The sequence below is a fragment of the Hippoglossus stenolepis genome, chromosome 10 (genome assembly GCF_022539355.2).
Source record: "Hippoglossus stenolepis isolate QCI-W04-F060 chromosome 10, HSTE1.2, whole genome shotgun sequence".
Classification (NCBI taxonomy): Eukaryota; Metazoa; Chordata; class Actinopteri; order Pleuronectiformes; family Pleuronectidae; genus Hippoglossus; species Hippoglossus stenolepis.
Window position 1 is genome coordinate 18,422,138 of NC_061492.1, and position 18,084 is coordinate 18,440,221.

At 43.6% G+C, this 18,084-nt stretch overlaps 1 protein-coding gene across 8 annotated transcripts in view; it reads left to right on the forward strand.

Moving 5' to 3' along the window:
• Nucleotides 1-18,084, forward strand: part of myt1lb (myelin transcription factor 1-like, b) — a 112,092-nt gene that overhangs the window by 17,531 nt on the left and 76,477 nt on the right. For all 8 annotated transcript variants that reach the window (XM_035169108.2, XM_035169106.2, XM_035169107.2 and 5 more), the window contains exon 2: nucleotides 15,732-15,845. The gene's annotated coding sequence lies outside the window, so the exon portion shown is untranslated. The remainder of the gene's footprint in view (nucleotides 1-15,731; nucleotides 15,846-18,084) is intronic.

Sequence of the window (18,084 nt, forward strand, 5' to 3'; positions counted from 1 at the left end):
AACCACTAACTGGGCCAATCCACAACAAGGATTATAGCTATCGAGCTGCAGAGGCATTTAAATATGCTCATAGCGAGCGCTGCGCTTTATGTGGGAGTGACTGTAAACACAAACACGTACCGAGGTGTCAGGGAAACGAAGGATAGAAAGAAGGAAAAGCATAGTTTACTCTATTTTATCGCTGTTTTAATGGATTTCATTGAATTTTAACATCATAGAGGAGCCATGTTACAAAGAAAATATAATATTCTAGCATTACAATACAAGCCACTTTATCATTTAATACAATGACATGCTATCATTAAATTATTAGCTACAACAGGACACTGCACCATAAGGATAGATGCAAGAACGCAATTTAGCGCAGGACAGAAGACGGTGGAAATGTGTTGCTGAAGATATAAACTATAGATTATATTCAGCAGTTTATTGAATATACTGTATACGTGTCTGTACATGCTCAGGGGAAGATGAAGTGAGCCGCTCTTTGAAAGCTGCCTATTGAGCTGTGTGATATGTAAAATAGAGATAGATTGAAATTCCCCCGCTCTCACTCTAACCCACCTGTGGACAATGGCTCTGCAAAGGTCAGTGAAAATGTAAAGAAAACAAGTGAGCTGATTATGGCACGCGTTGGACGTGAAACTGGAAGATTAATATTTCAGGGATGAAATACGACAAAGAAGTCGACGTGGAAAGAGGATGAGATTCGGCGACGATGTGCTGTAGACTACAACATTTTGCGTTCTGCAGTGAAATTCAGGCTAACTCCTAAAAGTGTCCAGACCAGATTTTCCACAAATTGTCCAGGATTCAAGTCTGAAATGTTAGCGAGCTAGAAAATGGTGGAGTTGTCTTAATTGAACTTACATGTTTTCAGCAGTTTATTGAATATACCGTGTACGTATCTGTACATGTTCGGGGAGAGATGTAGCCAGTCGCTCTTTGAAAGCTGCGTATTGAGCTGTGTGATATGTAAAATAGAGATAGATTGAAATTCCCTTTCTTTCTCACTCCTCTCACCTTTGGACAATGGGCTTGGGGCAAAGGTCGGCGCAACTGAATAGGGAATTACACACTGCTATTATTTTACAATATGTATAATTACAAAGACCCTTGCCACTGCACCCCCTTTCTGCTTTCTGTTTCTTTTGTTCTACCTCTATTAGAGTTGTCCTTGACTGCCGAGTGAGCGCGCAGTGCAGCCTTTGGTTGAGAGGAGCCAGTCAAACGCTCCCTCGCTCTCCTGTTGAGACGAGAATAAGAGAGGACATGGGGAATGAGAGAGAGAGAGAGAGAATAGAGAGGAGAGGGCCTCTTTCAATTCAGCAAACATATTCCTAAAGCCACGGAGAGCTGTGAACGAGATAGGCAGAGTATTAGCAGGATGTTGGCCTGATGACTAAGCGTCTGAAGACAGGGGAGAGCTCCGGGCATCTTGTTTGGAAAGACAGTGAATGAATAGACATTGTCTGCCAAAAAAGAAACCCTCATAAATTGCAGTGCATCAGTGCTGGTAGAGCGTTTGCTCCTTGAAAAAACGTCTCCTCGCCGTGGAATGGCAAGGTGGAATTCATTATACCAATGGTAAATACAAAGATTATTACTATGTTCCGACATTTGAATAAAATGTCCAGAATATGTCTGATTGGGCCCATTTGAGAATACAGCAGGAAGATTTCCAGAAAAATTCACAGTAAGCGAGTCGTTCACTCACACAACGAACACAAAACTGGAAAATTACAAAGGAGGTGCAATACACGTAGAAGATGGAGATGTCAACTTGGAAAGACGAGATTTGAGGGTTTTTGCAGATAGGGGCCAGCACCAGTGTCAATGTGTTTAAAAGACTAATGCTGTCCTTTCCACAGCAGAATGTATCCGTCATGTCCTGCATCCTGCTCTGCCCAGGCAGTATCACATCCCGAATTTTCCATCTTACTGCTCATGGCAACTTTTCCATCAATCATCAATTTTTCATCAAGGCCATAAAGTCCCTTTTTATTTAGACAGTGCTTGAAAAAATTATTATAGACTGGTGGTGATTTTACAAGTGTGCTTTGATTCACAAAATAAGGTTTTCAATTCAGTTAGTCCATGATATAAAAAGCTGCATCTGTGTGACCCACCTCAGTACGTACACATTCTTCTGCAGTGCATTGACAAGTGTGCTGTGATTCACAAAATGAGGTTTTCACAAAGCAGCTCTGAGACGGATCACTTCAAACATCCTAACTCTGAACACAGCAGACAGGACAGGACAGCAACAGTAGCTATACTATACTAAATACTACAAATACTCTACTGAATAAACAAAACTGCTAAGCATGTTCATCTCCTGCTGCTTTCTTCCAACTCTGTGAAATATCCATACCCAGTTTTCCGGACATTTTGCATTTGGGAGTTCATGTCTGCAAACAGCTAATGATGCAGAGTCTTTTATTGACAGTGTGGTGGCTTGTTGATCAAACATGAACATAAGTCAGCAGTGGTTTATTGGGTCTTCAGAGGTTATTTAGTGCCCAGAAATCTGAAGGAACGAGCTTTAGGCTTCCTTCCTAATACCACAGTTTTCCTGCTATGTCATTAAGTCTTGCTGAAATTGAAGGGAACACCAGCTCCTGTAGAATGAGATTGGGGCTTCATGTTTGTCGATTGACGATCACCTTGACACAGACGGACATACGACAAGACGGGCAGATAAAGACCGGAAAATAAATAGATGACGGACAGATGGACAGGCAGACAGGTAAACAGGCAGACAGACGAACAGGCAAACAAATAGAGAGACAAACAGATGACGAGTAGACGGGGAGATAGTCAGACAGATTGGCAGAACGGCTGACAGCCTGGCCGCTCTCCGGCAGGGAGGTATTGGCTGGAAAGAGTGGCTGGCAGGCAGACAGGCAGATGGACAGGCAGAAACCCATGCACACAGACACAAAAGCAGACAGACAGGAGGACTGGAGGAGGAGGAGGAGGAGGAGGAGAGAGAGAGAGACACATGCAGAGCAGCAGACAGAAAAGCAGGCAGGGAGGTTGCCAGACAGACATGCACTGTTGGTAGCAGGACAGGCAGTTGGCGTAGGAAGGAGACATGGGGACAGCAAGTGCCTCTGGCAGAGAGGGGGAGCGAGATGGAGGGAGACAGAAATAGAGGAGGAGAGAGAAAGCGAGGGAGGGAGAGAGAGGGAGAAAGAGTGAGAGAGAGGGGGGTGAGGTCAGTGCACGGCTGGCTGGCTGACTGTTGATCTGTGGCACTGGGCTGGCAGAAGAGGCTCCTCGGGGAGAGAGCTGCTCCGCACAGCCTGCGTCTACATTCCCCCAGCCGTCCACCCACCCCTTCATCCCTCCATCCCCCAGCTGGGGTGGAGAGACAAGGCGATGAAGGGGGAGATTTGTTGCAAACAGTGGCAGGGAAAGGTGAGGGAAGGGAAACATGTGCAAAATTAGTGTCAGAGGGACGAATGCCATCCAGTGATGGGTTGGCTTGAATGAAAACAGGAATGAAAGCATGTAGAGTTCCCCCTCCTCTTCTCCTCTTCCTTTCCTCTTGCTCCTCTTCCTCTCCTCTCTAAAGCCTCTGAATTGGCTTTCACTGCAGGGTCAAATGACTCTGCAGTAGACAAAGGTTGTTATTGGCTCCAGCTCTGATTGACAGGGATAGAAACAAAAATGTGTCCGTTTACATGCACCTTTTCTACGCTAAGTTATGATGCACATTGCACTTCCAGGCATTGACAGGTATATACCCACGATTTGTGTACTTTTTTGTTTTATACACTTCTTTCTTCTGTCTCTCTCTTTTTGGTATCGTGCAAAATGCAACACCTGTAAGAGTTGAGAGAGAGCTACGCTGTTTCCGGCACGTTTATGACATTGAACATGAAAAAAATAGAAAGGCAAATACCTAATAGGAATGCAAAGTCAATCGCCGTTTTCAGCGGGTTTACCCATATTAAATAAAACAGCGTGTACCTGCTAATTTTGATGTAAAAGAGGTAAAACACACATGAGGGAAATTGTTGCAGGACTTGCTCCCACATGGTGCTCTACGTGTAGCTCATTTATTACATTCATTGTAATTATAAACTGTACATTGGTCCTTCAAGATGTATTTTGCCAATAAACCCAAGTGTTTATACATTTCTGGGATATTTTTATATCTAATTCACTTTTATTGTTCTGTGCATTAAATACAGTTAGCTGCCATGGCAACACTTTCAACGACCAGTGGGCAACTTAACCGATGAAATAAAGCAGTCAGAGCATTCTAATATGGAATGATGATGCAAGTGCAGAGAAAGTGAAAAAATAGACTAAAATGACAATGTGAGAAAAAGGTTTTCATTTATTTTCCCAAAGAGATTGAGACATAGCTGTTGCCTGTTTGTGTCACATGATATTCCCTGATCATATTTCCAGACCAGAGGAAATGTTTTTCCTAATGTTGAAAAAACACTTGAATGCTAATGGAAAGGAAAACGTCTCCCGTGCAAAGGTATTTTCAGGACACAGACGAAATAGTATGGTGGTTTTGATTTACCTTGTGTTTTGACAGTTGAAATACTGAATCAGTGTGTCGATACGTGATTCGAGGGGCTGAGGATGTTTTTTTTATGGCTTTCTCGGGCTGGAGTTACACAAGGTTAATGTTACAGCCGTGCGTGTGTGCGTGTGTGCGTGTGTGCGTGCGTGCGTGCTCGCGTGCGTGTTTGTGTGTGTGTGTGCTGTGTTTTGCTGCAGGGTGCAAAGCTGCTCCAAATGTCCATCTGCCAAGTTCACAATCCACCTGAGCCCACTCATACATGCACATGTGCCTCCCTCACCCCACCACAACACAAACGGATGCAATTGCACACATGCGCCCGCACCCACATTCACGCAGGCACATGCAGAAACGTGACACATATTCCCATATACTGTACAAGCCTGCACAGCCACACGCGCGTTTCCCTTGTTCCAGCTTCTATTCAGACTTCTCTTTGCTCTCATTTGCATAAAAACATCCCACCCTCTCTCTAGCCGTCACCTTGATGTAGCTGCAGTGAAGAGTGTGATATAAACATAACAAGTTTTCTGACAAAAATCCAGAAATGCATATATACATATTTCCCAACAGGTGTTCAGAGTTAGTATGGGTGGGGGTGCAAGAAGAAGAGCCTGAACACAAATAAACACATAGGCGATTCAGCCCTGAGGAAACAGACATATACATACATACAGACATTCGTTTGAGGGTGATTTGTTTTCCAGCTTGTATTTCAGAATCAAATTAATGTACAGTTCCCACTTAAAGCACCTGTTTCTTTGGTTTATGTTTAGTCAGTGCATGTTTTTACAGTGACACATTCCCCACGGTCACTTAACTGGAAAGAAGACAAAGGTGTGAGCTGCGATGTCGAACTGCTTTAATGGATGTTGTGCTCTCCTCTTCACAGACGGAGACAACATCAGCTCTGCTTTAGTCAAACAGGTGCCACGCAGCTGAGAATTTATGGGTCTAGGAAAATGTGATTTTTTTTGGGGGGGGTCGGTTTGATTTAGAAAATATACAAAATTTTGTATATGTTACAATGTTAAGAGATAATTGATTTTCTACTATTAGCAATTGTGACAAATTAAAATATTGACATACTTTTGAATATCTCCTTTACTTCTCAGACCACAGCTCAGATGTTACTAACACTATAAATAATGATTTTATTATAATAAAGTGTCTCAGTATAGTAAACCATGACTGTTTGATATATATATAAACCAAAACCACAATCCCCACACATTTCTGACAGTGGAAGGTGGGGACAGATCCCCTCTCCACCCCCATACAAATAGTATCACAACTTCCCACTTCATGCTTTTTACAACAAAATGAACATGTGGTTTATCGTGGAGTGCCGTTTTAACAGAGATGGATGGAATTTGTGACTGGGACTGAAAAGATGGAGTGACCAGCCTTTGTTTCCTCCATGATGGCCTTTGTTGATAGTAAAGACTCTATGGGTCTTTGGGTGAAATTAAGCATAACCATCATGGTATCCTGTTTCCATTACTGCTGATTGGAGCTGGAGCCGATAAATACTGGGGAATACCGCAGAGTGATTTGACCTGGGTACGAATGCTGATTGTGCCCTTTCCCACTGGAGACAAAATCCAGATGTTAGTGAGTGTGGGTGCTGTTTCAAAAGGATATTGCTCTCTTAATGTCTCAATTTCAATGAGAACAACCCAGTGCAATATTATAAAGGTCTTCGATATGTGTTATTATCCAGATTTTTAAGAGAATTTTGCGATTTTTATTGTGTCTCCTGCTTGCTTCTTCCTCTTCCTGCAGCCCTTGCAGAGTTGGCACTGAACTGCAAACAATTTATAGAACACACAAGATAAATGATAATACCATCATAGGTGACATGATATGATTTTGATTACAAGTACAAATCTAATCAATAGGCAGCCTTTCTGTTCAAGTTCATATATATGTGGAGTAACGTCTGAGCTTGAACCCTGCAGACAGGGCGTCAGGTAGTAAAATGTGTGTGTGTGTGTGTGTGTGTGTGTGTGTGTGCACGCATGTCTGTGTCCCTGAGTGCTCTCTGTGTTTCAAGAGGCGATTATGATTATCATGTTCCATCATTCAAATCCAAACAAACTGTCTCGTGATGTCCACTGCCTTTGACACCCACACAGTGTATGGGTCCTGTTTGAGTGGAGTGGGGGGACATTTTCTATTCCGTTCTATTAGGCGGCTATTTTTGGTGCCACAGGATACCCAGAGACTGTTAGAGCCCTGTCAGTGACGAATGTGTTTGTGTGAGAAACAGGGGTGGGGTGCCTTCCCACAGGAATTTATGCGTGTGTGTGTTTAAGATGGAAGGAATTGGGAGGGTGTTCACTGTTTTTCTATCTTGCCTGCAGGACTGTGTATGTGACAGAAAGTGAGAGAGAGGGAGAGCGACAGCATGTGTGTACAGTGGTGGGATATTCTATCTCTCTTTCTGGTATGCTCCCCCGCGGTGATTCAGTGCGTGTATGCCCATTAGCTTGCCTGAGTGTGTGAATGTGAATGTCTTCAATGCTGTGTGTCTGCGTGTGAGTGTGTGTGTGTGTTTGCCTGCCTGCTTGGTTCGGTGCCTGTGCTGAGATACAGCATGCCAAGCTGAGGTACCTTTGTTTGTGTGTGTGTGTGTGTGTGTGTGTGTGTGTGTGTGTGTGTGTGTGTGTGTGTGTGTGTGTGTGTGTGTGTGTGTGTGTGTGTGTGTGTGTGTGTGTGTGTGTGTGTGTGTGTGTGTGGGCGTGTAAGCGTGCATGCTGCACCTGCTGTCATCCTGGGGTAAAGCCTCGGGACACATAGGGTCATGTGACAGACAGCCGTATCTATCTATCTGCAGACTGCATCATTGGTATTCTGGGTAGACACGGGCAGCCAAGCAGGGGGTTGGGGTGCGAGGGAAAGAAGGAAAGATGGAAGAGAGAAAGAGAGAGAGATGGAGAGAATGGGGGAGGGGGTGTAAAGAGAGAATTAGAGAAAAAATTGAGAAAGAGAACAATAGAGCTCATCAGTGCAATGAAACCTGGCTGCAATCAGACACACACACACACACACACACACACACACACACACACACACACACACACACACACACACACACACACACACACACACATTTACACAAACTAGTACATGTATTTGTAAACTGGCTGCACATGCACACATATCTCCCACTCAGTCAGATAAGTCATGGTAAATGCAGGTGCACACACACACACACACACACGCATGCACATACACGCACGTGGGGACGTCCTCAGCATAATTCTCAAGGGAGATCTGATGTGAATAACAGGAAGGACGACGCCACGAGGACTAAATGTTGGAAAATGTCATCAAAGGAGAAGCCGGGGCGACGTGGTCTGACACGGCGTCAGTGCAGCATAGCTGAGGGTTAAACTCCCATCTGATGTGATGAAAGACAGTTAACCTTCAAAGACTGGTTGCCGTTCTCAATACTGCATAGATACTGCAAAACTGCCGCTTTGGTTTCATCTCACTGTCTGTCGGTTGAGGAACGACTGTACGAGCCTTCTCTGTAAATAAGAATCCAGCCTTTGTTGACAGACGGCCACATGAAGGGGGTATCAGGTCGCCCACCGACGCCCAGGATCTAATAACATCTGCCAGCGAAACACTCAGATCTGCTTATGTCAAAGTTTCTGAGGACAAGCGGAGCAATGAGTGACGACTGAGATCTGAGAAGTTGTTGTCATTGGTCGGTATTATAGACTGTGTGTGGAGGAAGTCACGTCTAACCCCTTCCTCCGACTGTCCAGAAATCAGGCCAAAATATCACGAATTCAAACGTCGGCATCTTGCACATTTGGAGACAGTCTTTCCAGTAGTGACCAGGCTCAGCTGTCTCATCCATTTTTGTAGCATCATATAGCCTCAAATGACAGAAACCATCTTTGAGAATCAATTTATTTGACATGTACATTCACTTTTGAGTTTGACTCATGTCTAACATGGAGGAGGCGGGGTTTAAAAAATGTGCTGCAACCCGCCACCAGGTGGTGATCGTGGCACTTTGGCTTCACTTTTGCGGAGCAGCCATGTTATATACAATCTATAGTCTGGGTGGTCAACATGGATTTCGTCTTATGGACACTTTTAAAAAACTTTTATTGCACTAACAAAAACTTCTATTGTTGCTGTGAAGCTGGCATCAAACATACAGTATGCACACTTGGAGTCTTCTCTATTCAATAAGACTCATTACTGCAGAATTAAGGAAAAAGAACGAACACATCAGATTACCACCAACAACCAGTGTGGCGCCTGCTAATTCTTTTGAAGCTTTGTAGGTGGCTTTAGAGTTTAATAGCATTTTATCAGATCTGAATTATAGTCCAATAACAGAGAGTATATTAGCTGATAATTAGAGAAACGCCATAGAAATGTTTGAGGTAGTTTACAGTGAAGCTGCGAGGTTTCCAGCTGTTAAGTATCCCCTTCAGTATTTCTGTTGTTTCTTACCAATGGATCATATTTAAGATACATATTTTTAAATATCATCCGAGTGCAGCACCTCAGTCACTTCTCCAATTGTGTCTAAATGGTTTTAATGTTTCTCCTCCAATTATTATTATTATTATTATTGTTATTATTATTATTATTATTATTATTATTACCAGTCACATGCGAGAAAATAAATCTTTTGTATCGAGGCCTGGACACACAGCAGGTCCCCATGAGAGAATGTTGGCCGCTCCCATGTACCATGTGTGGTAGTCTATGGGCAGAGGTGGCGTACAGCTCTGTTTTCCTGTGGCTATTTCAAGTCTTTGCTGTCTCACTCCTCGACCTTGCTGTTCTCGAGCTGCTGGGGATGAGAGATGGCGTTAACACTTCTAAAGGCGTAAATCACCTCCCTCTCTCCCTCGCTTTCCTTCTTTCCCACTTTCCCTCTTTCCCTGCCCCCCCCCCCCCCCTCAACACACACACACACACACACACTCTCTCTCTGTCTCTCTTGCTACCTCTCACTGCAATGTTGTTCTCTTCACTCGCTATCTGCACTGAGAGGTGATTGGAGTCTTCCCAGTGTGATAATGGGCCATATAAACACACACACACACACACACACACACACTCAAACACACATACACACACCTTTTTACAACCACACTGCAGAGCGAGAGAGAGACAGAGACTCATCAAGTAATTAAGACCCTGGCTCTCCCATGGAAATTAAAGGAATGGCCCTTTGCTCTTATCTCTCTCTTTCCCTCCCTCCATCCCTCTCTCTCTCCCTCCCTCTGTGTCTCGCTCTCTCTCTTCCACTTCCTGCTGGGCTGATTGCTGTCTGGCTTCTCTTCTCACCTGAGTATTTCACTCTCTTTCCCAGGCAGCCGACCCATAGTGCATTGTGCTGGTGATTACCCCACTGTGGGTAATTGCGGCGGCATTTCGCTCGATGTTATTTCCCCCACACTCTGCCCTCACAGAGGAGGGGGCGCCTCCCTTGAGATGGCAAAGGGATGGAGAGATGCACTTTTAGCTTTGTGTGTGTCTTATGTATACACACTGAGGTCCACTGTTTGTAGATATATAGATATATATATATATATTGTATATATATTCTTTCTTGGGTTGGCTTATCCACACTTCCTGCGTGGACAGTGTGTGTGTGTGTGTGTGTGTGTGTGTGTGTTTGTGAGCAGAGCGCTGTGCGGCACAGCAGGTCAGGCACGCGGTCAGTTCCATCTCTCGTGTCCTTGAAGATGAAATTGGGTCAGAAAGCTGCTGTTACCTTAGCTCACTCTTCCTCTTTGATAGGAGCTGGAAAAGTCCTAAAGAGCCGGCCCACTTCACTACCTGACAGCTCCTCTCACCCTTCAACCTCCAGTGTCTCCGACAACGCTGCTGTGTCCAAAGATATTTTTACAGGAGACGGTCAGTCCAGCAGACAGATTGACTCTTTTCAGCTGTTCAGCCAACAGTTCAAATGTAGCATGGTGATTTATCACAGATTGCTTTGTGGTTTCGTTTGCTTGTCGCTCTATGTCTACTGGTTAAACCCGGTTAAATCTGCTGCCCTGTGTGAGCTGGCCTCAGCTCCATACATACATTTAGCAGGTAAAGGAAATGGAACAATGGTGTGACAAAATTTAAAGTGGCAAACCAAATCCATTCTCAGCACTTGTATTTCTCTTGACTAATGCCAATTTCTGCAAAATTGATCCCTGACTTTGCTGTTTGCAAAAATTATGTTTTCTGTCACCTACATGTTTTTTATATGTCTTAAATAAGTAGCCTATGGCTGAAAACACTATATTATCAATCTCTACCCAAACTATTTAATGGGCTAATACTGTTTACGTTTATTCAAGTATAAGTATTCAATATAAAACAAACATTGTATAATGGAATAAGTGATAGGTTAATATTTACACTGAAATATAAATGAACAAGAATTGAAAATAATTTCATTAATCTTTTAAACTAAACAATTCTTTCATCATTTTAAACAAATTATTTCCATTCATTTTGATGTCATATTTTTCCTCATTTTCTAAAAGCCTATATTGAATTCAAAATGGCATTTTTACCAATGACTCCTTTTTACCAGTTAGTTTCTTTTAGATATAAATCAACAACAATGTCAACATAAAATGTCAAGTAGCTGATACTATAGAAACAAACAGTGGATAGGCAAAGTAACTAACCACTGATTGAGTTTAACAAGTCTATAAAGTGTATTGTAGCGTTTTAGCCAAGGACACAAATATCTGCACACTATTTTATTTTTCCCTCTTCTGTTGTTCTGTATGTGGATATGAACGATAACATTTTAACTTCAGAGGATCTTTCTCAGGTTAAGTTAATAGACTGAAACCTGTATTTTATGTCACTTCATCATCTTGTAATCAGATCATTTGCTACTTTTACGACCAGGACAATATTTCTAGTCTCAAGTGTGATCGCAAAGTTTTGTAAAATATAGCTCCATCATACTCCAACAACTACAATTTAATCAAAAATGTTCTGTTAATGTTGTGTTTCACATGCTATTTGATTAAGTCACTAGAGGATTTGCTGGCCCAAAACAAATCTTGCAAAATCAACATTGTGCCGTGTTATAGAATTTCTTGGTGGGTTTCTGTGGTATCACTGTGTAACGCCTCAGTGGACTTTACAGGTTGAAATATTTCAGTTTTAGGATAAAGTGAATATTGTTTTCTATTTATGAACTGAAAAACTTTTCATTGACGAACATTTGTGCTGTCTGGGCATGCTGAAGACTCCGTCGTGACTCTGAGTAGACAATAAACCTAAAATCACCTCAAATAAAAGTCCAAATATAGGTATGGATCATTACAAATAAATAGAACTCTCCCTTTGTACAGAGACACAGTGGTTTATCATCTGTGAGCTGTTGTTCCAGTGGAAGTATTGACCTCCACAGAACGGTGTGAAGAGGAATAGGTAAATGTGCCAACTGGCTTTATTATCAGACCAATCCCACTTCCTACTCTGGATCTAACCAGACCTGCTACCACAGACCACCACCACCCCTCATCCCCAAGTTGTCTTCTTCTCTTCTAACACATCATCCCCTCTCTACTTCACCATTTATTTCCCTGGTGTTTGGACGTAGGTTTGACTAACAGTACGTTTTCGGCTGTAAATAATTTATTTACATACAGTACAACAAAGAGAAAATTGTAGTTTGTGGGATGGTCCATATGCAACAGGGAGAAAGACGGAATGTACAGGGATCCCGCTCTCACCATCAAAATCACTCAAACACATGTACTGTGGCGACACACTGACAATGCCTGTTTCATCGGCAGCATGAGGACAGTCAGGCCAAGAAATCAGAGCTGCTTCTTCACCTCCAGTGTGTGTGTGTGTGTGTGTGTGTGTGTGTGTGTGTGTGTGTGTGTGTGTGTGTGTGTGTGTGTGTGTGTGTGTGTGTGTGTGTGTGTGTGTGTGTGTGTGTGTGTGTGTCCAAGAGGCAATGAACAGGCACTGAAAAGAACACAGAATATGGAACAGAGAGAGGCAGAGCAATGGAGAGAGAGATTTCATCTCCTCTCTGCCTGTATATACATATCTGCTAGAATGTAGGTCAGGCAGCCCCAGTCACTCTCAGAGCCTGGGAGAAGGAGATTGCCGTGCGTGTGTGTGTCTGTGTGTGTGTTCACGCACATCCCATGAATAAAGCATGTGTCTCTCTTGTAACATGTGCATATTTGTGTGTGCCCCCTTGTCCTCATGTGCCATATGTGTTTCTCTATATGATGGGTATGATTTCTTTTGTGTGTGTGCCTGCGTGCTTGTGCACATGTGTATGTGAGGGTGTGTTTCTAAAATGCCTGTCATGTACAGTATGTGTCAAAGAAAATGTCACAGAGGACATCACAGCCTCCCTTCCTTAATGCCGCGTATGTAACTATACAATAGGGTTTTCATTACAGTCATATGAGTCTGTGTGTGTGTGTGTGTGTGTGTGTGGGTGGGTGGGTAGGAGGGTGTGCCAGAGCAGCCAGTCTTTTCAGGCTATTTACGGTATGCTCTCTGGCTTTGATAGATATAGGAGCCCAGTAAAGCACAGGCACGGTCCCCTCTTTTTCTCCAAGGAATAGACTGTGAGAAAATATCACTTCTCTCTCACTCTCTCACACACACACACACACACACACACACACACACACACACACACACACACACACACACACACACACACACTTGTAGAATTCTCAGTAGAGAAGAAGAAAAGGAGACCGCAAGTGTGTTTGCTCTGTCTGTCACTGTCCTTGGTGCTGAAACAGACTAGCACTGCAACTCCATGACTAGAATACCAACCACACACACACTCACACAAAGTACACACTCACACATGTTGTATTTCATTATTGTGCTGTATCTTTTTCTGCTTTTTATGTTGTCCCATCAGACTCTAGCAATTTGTCATTTTCCCCTCTCCTTTTTTCTGAGACACACACACACACACACACACACACACACACACACACACACACACACACACACACACACACACACACACACACACACACACACACACACACACACACACACACACACACACACACACACACACACACACACACATACCAGGGGAATGTGGGCCGTGTCCTGATGAGGAGTCAGAGAGCTGTGATTTGTCATCAGCCTCCACATGAAGACCTTCATCAGAGGACAGACCCATCACATACACTCTGATTAGAATGACCAAGGGGCCATGGATTAGTGTGTGTGTGTGTGTGTGTGTGGGTGTGGTTTGTATTTTATGAGGTAGAAGCAGGTGGAATTATGCCACAAATTGAGTTATAAACATAGTTTACACTGGGTTTTATTAAATAGATAGATAGAGTAATGCATCACTTTCCAGACAAAAGCCAGACGTTAGTGTTTTTTTCACCCCGTGGAAAAGGAGCCACAAGTAACGGCATCATTTCCCACCGATGATTAACAGGATCAAATGATGAACTCGTGACATTTTAAGGTCAATAAAGGTGTTGGGTCAACTTCACCACCATAACTTCACACCATATTTCAGGAGACAGGGGAATCTGGTGTCCATCCACTTTGAAACTATCCTGATTGTATAGAGCTGTACTGTTGTTGAAGGTGCATGTGAGACATCCACCTTTTATAATGTCTAGCTTCTTTGCAGCACCCTCCATATTTGAAGCATTGTCTGCTGTCACAGCCACAGCTTTGTGTTGAATGAACACATACAAGGAATTTCACTCTGTTTTTGTGCTTTGTCTCAATGTGACAACAACAACAACAATACACGCAACACCTTTTATTCCCTCAAAGTCTTAACCACATGTATTATATGAATTTGGACAGACAAGGATGTAAACTGCAGCTTCACAGGTTGGCGGAGGCTTGGAGCCGCGAGATGTTAATTCTAGTAAATGAATGTAAATGCTTTTGGGCTGCACCAGTGACTTTAATCAAATACAAACCAAACCTCTGACGCCGTTTTCAAAAAGCATGAAAGACGCCACATCTGTAGCTGTAACATGTAAAATATACTTTGAGTGGGCCATTGTTTTGCATTAGGGTTTCACGTTAATAGCCCCTTTCAAAGTTGTTTGCACTGTCCCCTTACAACTCGCCCAGGCTGTTTCCAACTTTGCCTTGCTCATTATTCCCACTACAAAGGAAATGGACAGGAAGAAAAACAAAAGCTGAGGTGTTTGTGTATGTGTGTGATGAAGGGGTAGAAAGAGAACCCCTGCTGGTTAAAAGTAAAGTCTGCTTATGCTTTAAAAACCACCCGCGCTCCTTTTACATAACACACAACGGGCACCCTGAACACTCACTGTACGCCTGTGGTGGTGCTTGTCCTGAGGGACCGGCTATTGTTTTTATTTGAGCTGCTTTGAGACAGATTGGGAATGACTGCGGAGTGAGTGAGTGAGTGAGTGAGTGTGTGTGTGTGTGTGTGTGTGTGTGTGTGTGTGTGTGTGTGTGTGTGTGTGTGTGTGTGTGTGTGTGTGTGTGTGTGTGTGTGTGTGTGTGTGTGTGTGTGTGTGTGTGTGTGTGTGTTATGGGCCATCTGGTATGCTCCCTATGGGGGCCTTCATTCTGTGTGATGGTCCCTATACACTATCGGCACCTCATCTGTTCTCTCCCATACATTCGCTCAATTAGCAGCAGCGGATGGAGAGAAACAAAGACAGGCAGAGCACTCAGGCAGAGTCTGAACGCACATTTTCACTCACACTCCCTTTTTTCCATCTGTCTTTTTCTCTTTCTGTGTGCGGTTATTTCACCTTTTTTTGTGACAAGGTGGGACATCGACCCCCTTAACTCACCCACTCCCCTGTCCCTCCCCTCTCCTCCAACTCAGCGAAGGATGGAGAGCTGAGGAGGGAAATCATGAAGGCAGGCACGGATCATTAGCTATATTTGTCCCCCACTTCCTGCAGAAGATGATAGATCTAGCTAATTACCCCATGTTGCCAAGCCTGTCGCACGCGGCAAGCGGCCGTTGTTATGGCGGAAATCGACGTTGGGTTTTTTGGCGTGTGCCGCATAGCTGATGGTATATGACTATTCATGAGCCCCGCAGTCAAAAGGAGAGGAGGAAATTTCCAATCCCGTCATGGCTGCGTGTGAATGTGATTGTTCTGCAAATGATTTTTAATGATGTATGTTCACCGTCCTCTTTTTCTTCTGCCCTCTGTTGCAGAAAATGAGTGTGGAGGAGATGTGGTGAGCCGTTTCCGTCCAGCTGAACTTCACTCGGTCAAAGTGGCAGCAGAGGTCTGGACCAAAGAGCTGTCTCAACCCCAAACCATTTCAGGTAGAGTTTGTTCCAACATGTTTTCACACCTAACTCATCAAAAGTGTAACTTCATAATCGTCTTTTCTGGTTCTGATTCAGATTTGCATGTTAAATTAGCTTTTCGTAAAGAATTATGAATTATTTATGCGATGGAATCAGTTTCAGAAAACACTGCATATTGCACTTACAGCTAAATAAAATGAATTTTAAAAGGGCGCCATTGTTAAACAGTAGAAACGTGTGAACCAGTCCACAGCCTGTAAAGGTCATCTGTTTGCAAACCTCTGAGGTTTGTACGAAACCTGACCCACTACCCACAATTAAATCCAAGTCAAATCTGGACCCATCTCAACCTGTTAACATATGAGCCGTGACCCGACCAGACACCTGTGCTCCTCCACCTAGCATGTGGCTATCAGAGGCTAATACTTTTCGGCAGTTCTTACAAGCAGCGAAGCCACTGAGAACCCATTCACCGTTGGCTTCCTTGGTCTTTATGTGATTCATTTTGATGATCTAGCTAGTTCGCTGTCAGTAGTGACAGTTATTTTAGTGGAAGGTCAAAGGTTGAGTCACAGGCTTTCACAATAAAACAAATCCTTGCAGCTGACAGGGCTTCCTATAAGCTTATTTAGATGTATAAAAATACTGCACAATCATTTGAATTTATGATTTCTCTTGACAAAAACACACTTAAGTTCTGACCTCCAATAGCAATTACATTGATTCCAGTCCCTATGTAGTGAATGCAGTTTTCAAAGATACAGGGCAATACAGCTAAATCAAATCAACGTTTATTTAGAGGGCAAAAAGTGTCAAACAACCTCAGGTCCACTCAGGCTCTGTGACAATCCAGTCAGTTCTAAATACACCTGAGTTTAATCCCTGCACTCTGACCTCACTGCGCCGGCTGATAAATTGTCGTATTGTATTCACATCACAGCTTTTCTCACCCTGTAACGTTTTGGAGCCGTCACCCACCAAAGCCGTTTACCATACTAGTTGAGAATCGCTCGCCGGATTTCACTCTCTCGTTCTGTCTTTATCACGCTCGCTCTCCGTCTCTCTCTGATCGTCCCCCTCTCTCTCTCTCTCTCTCTCTCTCTCTCTCTCTCTCTCTCTCTCTCTCTCTCTCTCTCAGCGCCCACTCAGATGCTATCTCTGCAGCCCTTCACACTAATTCAGATGCACTTAGCTCCGGTTTGGCACACATGTTTACTGTCACTATGATGCATGGCGTAAATACGTATTCGCAGTGAAATATGATAATGCCAGCGGAGTTTAGTTGGCTCCCCATTGCTACACTGTATGGAATACCAATGGCTGTGTGTGAGTGTGTGTGTGTGTGTGTGTGTGTGTGTGTGTGTGTGTGTGTGTGTGTGTGTGTGTGTGTGTGTGTGTGTGTGTGTGTGTGTGTGCGTGTGTGTGGAGGAGGAGGGTGGGGTTGTTGGGCGCCATATGCCTGAAATGCATTCTCCCAAAACTTCAAGGTGAAAACAAAGGGAAACTGATAACGATGTGAATTGTTGTGACAGATGTCTAAGCCCCCCCCCTCCCTTCCCCCTCCCTCCTTCCACACCACCAAAATGATAGGAGCGCACGCACTCACACACACGTGCAAAATGCTAGTTTTATGTCTCAGTTCATAACACAATAATCGCTGCATTTCTTATCGCGCTTCACTCAGTAATATCCTGATTCTTCTCTATCAAAGAGCAAGAACCCTCTTCAATTTGTCGGTGTCTGGTGGCGCTCTCGTGTCCCGTCTAATCATAAAGACGCACTAATAACAACAACAACTGGCAATTTACATGTGATTCTTGTGCTGATGACTGTATGATCAATACACACACACTCTCACACAGACACACACACACACACACACACACACACACACACACACACACACACAGCTGCTTTTTTCCCCCTCATGTGTGAACTGCATAAAAAGTTTAGCTGCGTCCCACATTCAAATCACAACATGCATATATTCTGCGAGGAGCTCTGTCTTCTGAGAGAATTCAGCTTGGTGCTGATTTAAACACTCGTGTCTACAGGCTTACTGTAGCAGATGCATTTGAAATCAGCCTGCACCTCATGCATGTGCATGTGCGTGTGTGTGTGTGTGTGTGTCTGTGTGTGCTGAAAGTGAATGAAATTCTTATACAATATATGCTGCACAATATGCAAACGTGGATTAGAAAATCATGAATGCAAAGATATTTCTGTCATGTACATTTAGAGGCAGAGAATGGGA